At 50.2% G+C, this 13,481-nt stretch overlaps 1 protein-coding gene across 3 annotated transcripts in view; it reads right to left on the bottom strand.

Moving 5' to 3' along the window:
- The window catches only part of plxna4 (plexin A4), a 123,409-nt gene that overhangs the window by 55,647 nt on the left and 54,281 nt on the right, over positions 1-13,481 (bottom strand). The window lies entirely within an intron of this gene.

Genomic DNA, 13,481 nt, shown 5'->3' with positions numbered 1-13,481 from the left:
GGCGATGGCGGCGGAACGCTCGTCTCTGTTTACGGCGGAACCGAACGTAGGTAAATGAGGGGATTAGTCTGTCAACAAATGTGACTCAGCAGTGGGTGGCGGTGACAAGGCGGGCCGCATTTACAGGCCAGCGGGTGAAAAGGCTCCTGTTGGCGCCGCTGCGGCTGCCCTGCGGAACCCCGCCTTACTGGGGACTAATCAGATTCGCAGGGACACGCCCCCTCCCCTCCCACGCCTTTCATAAGGACAATTAGTCCATCTGCACAGCTGGATTTTAATTAAGGCCTCCATCTCACTGCTGGTGGGACCAGGAGCCGGAAAAATACACACACACACACACTCACCAGAACCTGCACCCCGATACCAATACACACACACACACACACACACACACACACACACACACACATCATCAGAACATGCACCCCTACACTAATAAACACACACACACATCACCAGAACCTGCACCCCGTCACCAACACACCACACTCCTCTCCCCTCCTCTGCTGCACGTCTCTCCCGTCTTGGTTACTCTTCACCACTTTAATCTGAGTTTCTTCACACCCTCTTCTCACACGCCATTGTTCCAGCTTCTCTCTCCAGCGTGGTGTTAGATTGAGAAAACCGGAGTCCGAGCATTCATCCAAACTGATAACGTCTCCTCTCCTGTCCTGTCCGTCTCTCGCACCACTCTCATTTCCGGAAGGAATCCGCCGCTCCTCACAGGAACAGGCCAGAGTGCTTCACCAGCAAACATCAGCAGCTGCTAGTCTCTCTTCCGACTTCCCAGCATGCTTTAATCCCAGCATGCTTTAATCCCAGCATGCTTTAAGTAGAGGTGGGACCCTTCACCGGTCTCACGACTTGATTCGATTACCATTATAAACACACTTGGGACTTCCGTGTGGACGAGGTGGAACTCCTACCGCTGTACGCAGATCAGGCCGCTACAGTCACTACTGGGACTACCTTTTAACCAGAACACCACCGAGCAGCGTCATTGTGATATAATCGATTTTTAATCTTCATGGCATCGAGGCAGATTCAGGTTGCCGGTTCGAATCCCGATCCGCCAACGTGCCACTGAGGTGCCACTGAGCAAAGCACCGTCCTCACACACTGCTCCCGGGCACCTGTCATGGCCGCCCACTGCTCACACAGTGTGACGGATTAAATGCAGAGGACACATTTCACTGTGTGCACCGTGTTCACAATGACCATCACCTTCACTAATGATCAGTGCAGGTGAGCAGGTGATGTGGGTGCCTCCACTTTATCATGAGACCATTCAAATGGAGCTTATTTATTGTAGAAAAAGTGGCAGAGAAGTGAGAAATACCCACTAATACCCACTATTATTATTACCCGATAATAAACCAATTATTCCTGCTTTCAGGAAAGATCTTCAGGAAGCAGCCACAGCGTCCAGGAGCAGTGGAGCATCTCGGCCTCCATGTAGGAGGAGGAGGAGGAGGAGGAGAGGAGAACACGCGACCGAAAGGGAGATCTGGGATCAGGCACTCACACCTGTGAAGACTCCGGGGTCCTGGCTGCTGGACATATGGTGACCGGAGAGACTCCTGGCTTTGATGCTGTGGAAGGAGGGAGCCAGGGAAAACACTGCACCGCCATTCCAGGTCAGCAAGGCCATTGATGAAGTGTGTGTGTGTGTGTGTCTTTCCCACACCAGACCCACACACACCTTCTCTGGTGTCATTGTTCTGTGAATGAAGCGTTCTCCTCACTACATCATAGTGTAGGACTGATGGCTCCACCCCTTAGATTAGTCTGATTTAACCACACCCCTGAGCTTTAACTGTCTGTTTGGTTGGTGAGAAGAGACAAGGATGTTTTTTTTTTTTTTTTTAAGTGAAGTGATTGTCATTGTGATACACAGCAGCACAATGCACACAGTGAATGTGTCCTCTGCATTTAAACATCATGGGTGATGTTTAAATGCAGAGGACACATTCACTGTGTGCACTGTGAGCAGTGGGCAGCCATGACAGGCACATTGGCGGACTGGGATTCGAACTGGCAACCTTCTGATTACGGGGCCGCCTCCTCAGCCGCTAGGCCACCAGCGGGTGCTGACCGATTGACTTTAATCGCGAGAACCCCACCCCTGTCCACCAGACTCCGCCCCTTCTTCCTCCTCCTCATCTCCCTCTTCCTCTCCGGCCATCCGTCCGTTCCTCCACCTTCCTCCGTGCGGCGGCAACGTGAGTCGTTAACAGAGAAACACCGTCGCGCTCCGAACCGAGAGGTGCTGGCAGCTAACAGCAGCATTCTGTCACTCTCCATCTCCGCTTATCTGGGCCCGACACACACATTCACACATACACACACACACACGCGCGCGCACACACATGACACACACACGCACTCGCGCACACACACACAGACGCGCGCGCACACACAGACACACCCGCGCGCACACACACACACACACAAGCACGCGCGCACACACACACACACACACGCACGCGCGCTCACAACGCACACACCCGCGCGCACACACGCACACACACAAGCGCGCGCGCGCACACACACACACGCGCGCACACACACACACACACACCCGCGCACACACACACACACGCGCGCGCACACACACAGACACACCCGCGCGCACACACAGACACACACACACCCACACGCACGCGCGCACACACACACACACCCGCGCGCGTCACACACACACACACACACACACTCTCGCACACACACACATACTCGCGCACACACACACTCACACACACAAACACACACACTCTCTCACACAAACACACACACACACATACTCTCTCTCACACACACACTCTCACACACACTCACACACACACACACTCTCACACACACACACACACACACACACACACTCTCACACACACACACGCACACACTCTCAGGCCCTCGTCAGCAGCAGCAGCAGCAGCTCTATTTGCAGGTCGGAGCTGGGAGGTTTAATTTGTCGCCGCCTCGTCGGTAATCGGCGCCGCAGCCGCCCGCTTTTGAAGTGTCGCGTGTCGCGGCGACGGAGGACATATCAAAGGGACGTGGAGGTACAGGTGACGCTGTGGCGGCGCACAGTAAGCCTGACTGGCGGACAATATGAGGGACGTCGGCGTTCCGGAGAGGCGCTCCTGAAGTGATGACAGGCGGTTTAATTCAGCTCCTCTGCCGCCCGCTCAAATCCTCTTACGCCCGGCGCGGAGATTTCCATTAGTCCTGGCAGGGTTTAGCACGAAGATGATAACAGCATCGTTTCTTACAATTTATGCCGCGAAGCAAACAAAACATTTCATGCAGTAAAAGACGCTGTGAAACTTTCCCCCACGGAAAAGCGGGGAACTTTAGCTCCGCCCACTTACAGTCAGTAGTTACAGGGACAGTCCCCCCCTGGAGACACTCAGGGTTCAGTGTCCTGCTCAGGGACACGATGTTAGTAAGTGGGGTTTGAACCTGGGACTTTGTGCTTTTCTGGTTGTCAGGCTAGTTTTTTAGCTTCTAGCGCCCTGGTTGTTCTGCTGCTCACAGAAACTGTCTCTACACGAGTGGTTCAACTATCACTGAGGTTCCATATTCCCACCATCAGGAAGTAGCCATGCCCCCTCTGGCCCTGACATGCTTCTCCCCTGCTCCTGCATGCTCCTCCTTGCTCCTCCTCTGCCCCTGCATGCTCCTCCTTGCTCCTCCCCTGCTCCTCCTCTGCCCCTGCATGCTCCTCCTTGCTCCTCCCATGCTCCTCCTTGCTCCTCCTCTGCCCCTGCATGCTCCTCCTTGCTCCTCCCATGCTCTTCCCCTGCTCCTCCTCTGCTCCTGCATGCTCCTCCTTGCTCCTCCCATGCTCCTCCCCTTCCTGCTCTGCCAAAACTGCAGAAGATTTTTTATTTTTTTTTTGTCTCAACACCCACAGGCTCCATCACACAGGTTCTGTCTCTGAATCAGAGGCTCTGCTGACCTGTTCATTTCAACACACACACACAGACAGACAGACAGAGACTCACTCCACCCACATACACACACACACACACACACACACACACACACACACACACATATCAATCAGCCATGATACCTGATGCCACAGCCTCCAGCATTTATTATTCATACAAACACAGGCCTGCATCAGCCTGACTGAGACTTTCTGTTTATGTCTCTGAGTGAATGAATGTGTGTGTGTGTGTGTGTGTGTGTGTGTGTGTGTGCAGGTGTGCTGACACAAATAGCATTGGAAGTTTAATTCAACTGGCCCTGCAGCTGTTTACAAGTCCTCTAGTACTGGTGGAGTGTATGCATGTGTGTGTGTGTGTGTGTGTGTGTAGGTCTGTGCATTTTGTTGTTTATGCGTATGTGTGTGTGTGTGTGTGTGTGTAGTACAGTGAAATATTAATGTCCCACATGAGAGTGCCTACAGGCAGTATCACTAATCAGAGGGCAGGTTTACTGCCTCCCTTCACTGCCTCTTACACAGCTCCAAGTGTGTGTTTGTGTGTGTGTGTGTGTGTGTGTGTGTGTGTGTGTATCCAGGTCAGTGCACTGCTGCTGGAGTAAACTGCAGTGTTACTGTGGGTCAGCAGGAGCATACGGACGTTCAAGAAGTATGGAGACACACACACACTGATCTAAAACCCATTCTCCAGCCACAGACCAGCATACATAATATCCCAATCAGTCATTTACATTTACATTTTACATTTACAGCATTTATCAGACGCCCTTATCCAGAGCGACTTACAATCAGTAGTTACAGGGACAGTCCCCCCCTGGAGACACTCAGGGTTAAGTGTCTTGCCCAGGGACACGATGGTAGTAAGTGGGGTTTGAATCTGGGTCTTCTGGTTCATAGGCGAGTGTGTTACCCGCTAGGAAACTACCACCCATCAGTTCACCCACTGACCCCAGAACAGTTTATCCACCGATGGTCTCGATGCTGATGCCAGTGTAAAACACACCCGCTGTCCATGCTGCACGATATACACACACACACACACACACACACACACACACACACACACACACACACACAAATACACAGGTGTGTCTGGCCAGGTGACGCGCCTACATTAATGGTGCTAAACGGGTGAGGTAGCAGACTTGTAGCCATAGGGCTGCAGGTTCGTATCCCAAGGTGCCACTGGGCAATGTACCATCCCCACACACTGCTCCCGGGGCGCTTTCACTGCTTCACTGTTTCACCTCGACACCCACATCAGTGTTCGAATGGAGGAGACACACCCAGCACCGCCACGCTGCTCCCAGTACGACTTCCCTCCAGACAACAGGCGCCGCTTTCGACCGCTAATCCCCCCGGTGTCAGGGGCAACCGGATAATTAATACTTTATTATATACCCTTATTATACCTTATTATATGCACCTGGTATACTCTGAGCCTCCAGTACTGCTCGCCTGGTCCCCCCCATCTCTGAAGGTAAAAGGAAGACGCTCATCTAGACTCTTCTCCGTCTTGGCCCCTCGGTGGTGGAATGAACTTCCAGCTCAGTCACTGAGCACCTTCACACGGCAGCTCAAGACCTTCCTCTTTAGAGAATATTTAGATGAACTTGTAACTTTCTTATTGTCGAACTTGTGTACAGAATCTACAACAGAGTGAATAAAAAGATTGTATTCATAGTTGGGGGTCCTAGTGAACCAGAACTGGTCACTTCATCCATGGTAACGTGGAAGCACGTTGTAAGTCGCTCTGGATAAGGGCACCCGCAGGGCGCCCACAACGTAGAGAAGTGCACAGCGCAGCGTTCGAGAACAACGGCGCGGTCACTTACAGGTCAAGGGTGCTGATGCCAGGCAGCTCGAGAGGAGCCAGGGGACGTCAACCAATCGCGTCACCAGCCCGTCATGTGACCACCTGGCTGGCTGATGCCCAGCAGCGCTGTCGCAGAGGCCTGGGATCCGTCCAGCGCGCTCTTTAACATTTTAATGAGCGCCTTTATTCCGCGCCGCTCGGCTGTAAGAGCGCAGGGCGGCGCGGGGGAAATGAATTATGCAGCGGCGCTTTGTGCCGCGCCGCAGATACGTTCCGAATTGGGGGACCCGAGGGTGCGGCCGTCGTCAAAACTGAGCCATTCGCACATGTGACACACGATAAGTGCGGCGAGGGACGTCTCTGTTTTTATGTTCCATTATGCTGCCAAACTCCACATGAGACAATGCAGTCAATAGATCCGGTGCAGTGAGGCATGATGGGTAATCTTGGCATGGCTATATGAAGTGGGGTAAAAATGCCCCTCCGTCGAGAGCCGCTGATTGTAGTTTTAATGGCGAAGAAGAAGAGGCTCCGGAGTGAAATCGGGACGACTGGACGGGCATCTGCTCCCCGCGGCGCACAATGGCGACCCTCGCACACCCGTCCCAGCCGCTTTATCCACCTGCACCTCCGGGCCGCGCATCCAAAGCCAAGGGCCAGACGGACAAAGGTTGAGAACCCTGAGGGCCCCGGAACACTTCAGCTTGACAGGGTCCGTGGAAGAAAGGCCCTCGAACGAGGGGGCCGAGTGGCGGCGAGGTCCGGGGTCTGCGGATAATGGCTTCCCGGGATTCCCAACATTCCTCGCTCCTTCTGCGGCTTTGAAGGCGGACAAAGAGTGCGTGGCTAATTTGGCTGAAAGGGCCTTCAGCCGCCACCCTTCACGGTGCCAATCGGGGCCGCACGTGAATGGGGGGCAGCTGAACGGCGCTCTGTCTGGGACGGTCCGCCGCTCTGAAGAGGAGCCTTTGACTGGCAGAAGTCGAGTTCCGTGGTCACTCTGAAGTGGGTTCTAGCGGCCCTTTAACAGGGCCCGGGGCCAAAATACCACGGCGGCCCCTCGTCCCCATTCACTGGCATCGCCAGGGGCTACGGCGGTGACCCTGGGGCAGCAGAGGTCAGGGACCCCTGAACTTCAGACATGAAAAGGGTCCATGGAAAAAGATTCAGCCGGACACACACACACACACACACACACAACATGCACATCCAACCGGGCCTTTCTTCAGCCGCGGGAACCGCATCCGCTCCATCCGTCATGTGCCGGGGGTGTGGGCCGGCGCCGCGGCCCCCCGCTCCAGTGGCGGCCACTAAATCACCCCCAGCCAGGGGCGCTAAATAAGAGGCGCAGCGTCGCGTCCCCGCGTCCCCCAGGAGCCCAGCAGCACCGCGCTCTCCGAAGGTCGCCATAATTGAAAGAGGTGCCGTCCCTCGTTCCCGCCAAATGGATTGGCCGGCGGTGCGGCGTCCAGACGGTAATTCGGGGAGACGGTGACGAATCCCAGTCGTCACGCCAACACCAGGGAACGGCTTCTGCGGACGCGTCCGGAACGATCACCGGGGAATAAAGGCTGAGAGGAGGAGCGGCCCGAGAGCCGTGGATAATACCTGCTGACGCCGGACACTTTATTAGAGACCCTGGCCCAACGCCACACTGTGATTGGTTTAAAGAGATGATCAGTGCAGGAAACAGGAAACGTGTGACTAATTCATTTAGTAAAGTTTATCAGGAACACAAAAGCCGCACTGCTCTGTGTGTGTGTGTGTGTGTGTGTTGGATTGATTGGATATGTTTGTAATTACGTGTTGCGACGGCCGCATGCATCACTTTGTTCGCCCGCTGCAGCACAGTGAAGCAGGAGGTGACATGAATTGATCACGCAGCTCCGCAATTACAGTGGAATTACCAGGGTGCTAGTGGCCTAGTGGGTAACATTTACATTTACATTCATGGCATTTACCAGACGCCCTTATCCAGAGCGACTTACAACCAGTAGTTACAGGGACAGTCCCCCCCTGGAGACACTCAGGGTTAAGTGTCCTGCTCAGGGACACGATGGTAGTAAGTGGGGTTTGAACCTGGGTCTTCTGGTTCATAGGCGAGTGTGGGGTGGTAGTAGCCTAGCAGGTAACACACTTGCCTATGAACCAGAAGACCCAGGTTCAAACCCCACTTACTACCATTGTGTCCCTGAGCAAGACACTTAACCCTGAGTGTCTCCAGGGGGGGACTGTCCCTGTAAATACTGACGGTAAGTCGCTCTGGATAAGGGCGTCTGGTAAATGCTGTAAATGTAAATGTAATTATGGCGTCTCTGGGCGTGCTAAGCACCAGCATGGGGACGACTTCTGTGAGAACTACGAGTCCACACCTCGAGTCCATATGTGATGGGAGCAAAATAAGAACCTCGGACCATCGTTCTCCTCCTCGGGTAAAGAGGCGAACTCCCTGCTGTTCCATACGGTGCTGCTGGCTCGGCTGCGGTTGCCATGGTAACAGGCGGCAGGGCCGGCCTACCTGCCGCAGCCCTCTGGGGCCCGGCGTTCCCAGTCTGCGTCTCCCTCTCCGATTCCTTTTTCTCTCCATCTCTAACCCGATTTCAGCTCCGCCCTACTCCGTCCTGGACCCCCGCTGTTCCCCCGAAGAGCCTCCGCCCCTTTGTGCGGTTTCCAGAGTCCAGAGTGAACACCAGCGTGAACACCACCCCGTGTTCATGTGAGGAACCCTGCCAGCCACTCAGCACCAGCGTTACTCCAAATGACAAGAACTTTCATTTCTCCAGTTGACGCATGTAATGAACAATTCTCCACTCAGGACGAGTGGTTGAACTGTAATTATTAAAGTGTCACTCCTGGTTAGGAATAGGAGCCATCGTGTCCCATCGAATGTCGGAGCCGTTGAGGACATAAAGTGGAGAACCATCTCATTACTGCGGCACAAGTCGGGTGTGACGCTACCCAAGGACCACAGAACCTTTTGTCACCAGCACCTGCAGCAACTGGACAAAAGCGCCACAAGCATTGTGTGTGTGTGTGTGTGTGTGTGTGTGTGTGTGTGCAGTATGTGTGTTTGTGTGTGAGTTTGTATGTGTGTGTGTGTATGTGTGTGTGTGCAGTATGTGTGTTTGTAAAAGATGTGTGTGTGCAGTATGTGTGTGTGTGTGAGTTTGTTTGTGTGTGTGTATGTGTGTGTGTGCAGTATGGTCGTGTATATGTGTGTATGTGTCTGTAAAAGATGTGTGTGTGTGCAGTATGTGTGTATGTGTGTGAGTTGTTTGTGTGTGTGTGCAGTATGGGCGTGCATATGAGTGTATGTGTTTGTAAAAGATGTGTGTGTGCAGTATGTGTGTATGGGTGTGTGTGTGTTTGTCAACTGTGTGTGTGTGCAGTATGTGTGTAGTATGTGTGTATGTGTGTGCAGTATGTGTGTTTGTGAACTATATGTGTGTGTGCAGTATGTGCGTGCATATGTGTGTATGTGTCTGTAAAAGATGTGTGTGTGTGCAGTATGTGTGTATGTGTGTGAGTTGTTTGTGTGTGTGTGCAGTATGGGCGTGCATATGTGTGTATGTGTTTGTAAAAGATGTGTTTGTGCAGTATGTGTGTATGGGTGTGTGTGTGTTTGTCAACTGTGTGTGTGTGCAGTATGTGTGTAGTATGTGTGTATGTGTGTGCAGTATGTGTGTTTGTGAACTATATGTGTGTGTGCAGTATGTGCGTGCATATGTGTGTATGTGTCTGTAAAAGATGTGTGTGTGTGCAGTATGTGTGTATGTGTGTGAGTTGTTTGTGTGTGTGTGCAGTATGGGCGTGCATATGAGTGTATGTGTTTGTAAAAGATGTGTGTGTGCAGTATGTGTGTATGGGTGTGTGTGTGTTTGTCAACTGTGTGTGTGTGCAGTATGTGTGTAGTATGTGTGTATGTGTGTGCAGTATGTGTGTTTGTGAACTATATGTGTGTGTGCAGTATGTGCGTGCATATGTGTGTATGTGTCTGTAAAAGATGTGTGTGTGTGCAGTATGTGTGTATGTGTGTGAGTTGTTTGTGTGTGTGTGCAGTATGGGCGTGCATATGTGTGTATGTGTTTGTAAAAGATGTGTTTGTGCAGTATGTGTGTATGGGTGTGTGTGTGTTTGTCAACTGTGTGTGTGTGCAGTATGTGTGTAGTATGTGTGTATGTGTGTGCAGTATGTGTGTTTGTGAACTATATGTGTGTGTGCAGTATGTGCGTGCATATGTGTGTATGTGTCTGTAAAAGATGTGTGTGTGTGCAGTATGTGTGTATGTGTGTGAGTTGTTTGTGTGTGTGTGCAGTATGGGCGTGCATATGTGTGTATGTGTTTGTAAAAGATGTGTTTGTGCAGTATGTGTGTATGGGTGTGTGTGTATGTGTGTGTGTTCTATAATACTTCCCCCTCACAGGAATCCCCAGCGTCGCGTGATGCCGGTTGAGATGCCAGGTACCCGCCTCCAGGCGAGAACAGAACTGGGTTCTCCTGCCCACGGCACGTGCCAGGAATAGAACCGCATCGCGTTCAGCCTCCACTCGAAATAATAGCTCCAGTTTCCCGGGAGCGGCCCGGTAACCCGGTTACCAGGGGGGTCCGGACCCACTGACCCGTCCTGAAGACCCACGATGGGATTACGCACGGGATGGGATTATCATGTGATCATCATGAAATGACACCCACCGTCACCACCATCACTCCTCTCCTGTCTGTTCAGTTATTAAACGACGAGTAAATAAATACAACGTCTGCATGCATGATACATTAATTAGCCATTAGGGGCCAACGCGCAGGCACTAAAAGCCATTTGCGGAAATAACGACGCGCCACTGCGGATTTGTGAGGCGCTTCTCAATCCGCGCTCTTCTTAAAGAAAACATGCATTAGGTCTGATATCTCCATCCCAGGGCTTAATTAAAGCCAGGACCGGGTGGTGTGGAGGCTGCAGATAGGCAGAGAGGAGACGTCACGCCTGACACAAACACACGGCTCAGAAGATGATAAGGTCAGCGTGGGGGGTGCTTCTGTGGGCGTGGCCCGAGTCAAACTGTGTGCGTTATCACGTTAAAGCAGTGGAATGTATGTCATTTGACCTTTTATGAAGCGGTAAGTATTGTTTTATCATTAACAAAAATACACTCACACTGTCACCAACTCAGTAATCATCGACACACACACACAAACCAGCCGGGCTGTGTGATTGTGTTTAGTTGTGTGGTTGGTTTCAACATCAATACATCGGGTTCTGCATGTTCTGAAAGTACAAACCAAGTATGACAAAATCAATCTAACCAATACAACAAAGTCATACAAACCAGTATGAAAAACTCATACTAACCAATACAACAAACTCATACAAACCAGTACAACAAAGTCAAACAAACCAGTATGAAACACTCATACTAACCAATACAACAAACTCATACAAACCAGTACAACAAACTCTTATAAACCAGTATGACAAACTCTTACAAACCAGCACAACAAACTAATACAAACCAGTACAACAAACTTCTATAAACCAGTATGACAAAATAATACTAACCAATACAACAAACTCATACAAACTGATATCACCTCAATCTACAGCCTAGAGTCAAAAGCAGCATTCCTGCTATTTTAAAAATATTTAAAAACTATTACACCTAAATCACCTGATATCACCTTATATCACCAACACACCCGTATCACCTTATATCACCCAAATACCCGTATCACCCGAAATCACTATTACACCTAAATCACCTGATATCACCAACACACCTGTATCACCTGATATCACCCAAATACCCGTATCACCCGAAATCACTATCACACAGAATCACCTTATATCACCAACACACCCGTATCACCTTATATCACCCAAATACCCGTATCACCCGAAATCACTATTACACCTAAATCACCTGATATCACCAACACACCTGTATCACCTGATATCACCCAAATACCCATATCACCCGAAATCACTATCACACAGAATCACCTTATATCACCAACACACCTGTATCACCTGATATCACCCAAATACCCGTATCACCCGAAATCACTATTACACCTACATCACCTGATATCACCTTATATCACCAACACACCCGTATCACCTTATATCACCCAAATACCCGTATCACCCGAAATCACTATTACACCTAAATCACCTGATATCACCAACACACCCGTATCACCTGATATCACCCAAATACCCGTATCACCCGAAATCACTATTACACCTACATCACCTGATATCACCAACACACCCGTATCACCTGATATCACCCAAATACCCGTATCACCCGAAATCACTATTACACCTAAATCACCTGATATCACCAACACACCTGTATCACCTGATATCACCCAAATACCCGTATCACCCGAAATCACTATTACACCTAAATCACCTGATATCACCAACACACCCGTATCACCTGATATCACCCAAATACCCGTATCACCCAAAATCACTATTACACCTAAATCACCTGATATCACCAACACACCTGTATCACCTGATATCACCCAAATACCCGTATCACCCGAAATCACTATTACACCTAAATCACCTGATATCACCTTATATCACCAACACACCCGTATCACCTTATATCACCCAAATACCCGTATCACCCGAAATCACTATTACACCTACATCACCTGATATCACCAACACACCCGTATCACCTGATATCACCCAAATACCCGTATCACCTGATATCACCCAAATACCCGTATCACCCGAAATCACTATTACACCTAAATCACCTGATATCACCAACACACCTGTATCACCTGATATCACCCAAATACCCGTATCACCCGAAATCACTATTACACCTAAATCACCTGATATCACCAACACACCTGTATCACCTGATATCACCCAAATACCCGTATCACCCGAAATCACTATCACACAGAATCACCTTATATCACCAACACACCTGTATCACCTGATATCACCCAAATACCCGTATCACCCGAAATCACTATTACACAGAATCACCTTATATCACCAACACACCTGTATCACCTGATATCACCCAAATACCCGTATCACCCGAAATCACTATTACACCTACATCACCTGATATCACCAACACACCCGTATCACCTGATATCACCCAAATACCCATATCACCCAAAATCACTATTACACCTAAATCACCTGATATCACCAACACACCTGTATCACCTGATATCACCCCAAATACCCGTATCACCCGAAATCACTATTACACAGAATCACCTGATATCACCAACACACCTGTATCACCTGATATCACCCAAATACCCGTATCACCCGAAATCACTATTACACAGAATCACTTTATATCACCAACACACCTGTATCACCTGATATCACCCAAATACCCGTATCACCCGAAATCACTATTACACCTACATCACCTGATATCACCAACACACCCGTATCACCTGATATCACCCAAATACCCATATCACCCAAAATCACTATTACACCTAAATCACCTGATATCACCAACACACCTGTATCACCTGATATCACCCAAATACCCGTATCACCCGAAATCACTATTACACAGAATCACTTTATATCACCAACACACCTGTATCACCTGATATCACCCAAATACCCGTATCACCCGAAATCACTATTACACCTACATCACCTGATATCACCAACACACCCGTATCACCTGATATCACCCAAATACCCATATC

The sequence above is a fragment of the Denticeps clupeoides genome, chromosome 15 (assembly GCF_900700375.1).
Source record: "Denticeps clupeoides chromosome 15, fDenClu1.1, whole genome shotgun sequence".
Taxonomy (NCBI): Eukaryota; Metazoa; Chordata; class Actinopteri; order Clupeiformes; family Denticipitidae; genus Denticeps; species Denticeps clupeoides.
This window is presented reverse-complemented; position numbering and strand designations above follow the sequence as displayed.